Source organism: Haliaeetus leucocephalus, unplaced genomic scaffold (assembly GCF_000737465.1).
Source record: "Haliaeetus leucocephalus isolate CR32 unplaced genomic scaffold, Haliaeetus_leucocephalus-4.0 Scaffold795, whole genome shotgun sequence".
Lineage (NCBI taxonomy): Eukaryota > Metazoa > Chordata > Aves > Accipitriformes > Accipitridae > Haliaeetus > Haliaeetus leucocephalus.
The window spans coordinates 2,155,863-2,156,354 of record NW_010973231.1 but is presented as its reverse complement, the minus strand read 5'-3'; the positions used below and the strand labels follow the sequence as shown (position 1 = coordinate 2,156,354).

General features: G+C 77.0%; 1 protein-coding gene across 4 annotated transcripts in view; it reads left to right on the top strand.

Moving 5' to 3' along the window:
- LOC104840562 (ras-related protein Rab-9A) overlaps positions 1-492 on the top strand; it is a 30,796-nt gene that overhangs the window by 21,208 nt on the left and 9,096 nt on the right. Inside the window, exon 1 of one of the 4 annotated variants that reach the window (XM_010581558.1) lies at positions 108-193. The exons of 2 other annotated variants lie outside the window; for them this stretch is intronic. The gene's annotated coding sequence lies outside the window, so the exon portion shown is untranslated. Of the gene's footprint in view, positions 1-107; positions 194-492 lie in introns of those variants that run through there. One more of the 4 variants, XM_010581560.1, reaches the window with a different exon arrangement.

Below are 492 nucleotides of genomic sequence, written 5' to 3'. Positions count from 1 at the left end.
GGGTGGGGCGAGCCACGCCCCCGCCCCTCCTCCCCGAAAGGCGGGGCCGGGTGCCCGGGGCTGGGCTCACGTGATCCCCAGACCCCGCCCCCTCCCCGCTCCGCCATGTTGTTTCTTCCTTCCACAGCGCCCGGCGGCGGCGGCGGCGCAGCCCGGGCTCGGGACCGGCGGCAGCCTCCTTCCCCGCGGGCAGGTATCGGCCGCCGTGGCGGGGTCCTCTCCCTTTTCCTCAGCAGGCGCGGGCGAGCAGCCGGCCGGTGGACTGAGGGCTGTCTCCGGGCCCGCCGTGGGCGGTGAGGGGCTCGCTCTCCCCCGGCGCCGCGCTCCCGCCCCGGCAGCCTTGAGGCGGGCGGGCGGTGTGGGGCTGACCGGGGTTTGCGTTGTTCTCCTTCCTCCTCACTCTCCGCTTAGCTGCTCCGTTGCCGGCTCCCGCTGCTTGCTCGGGAACCGCCGGCTGCCGAGCCTTCCCCCCCCGCCCCCGTCCCGCCCCGA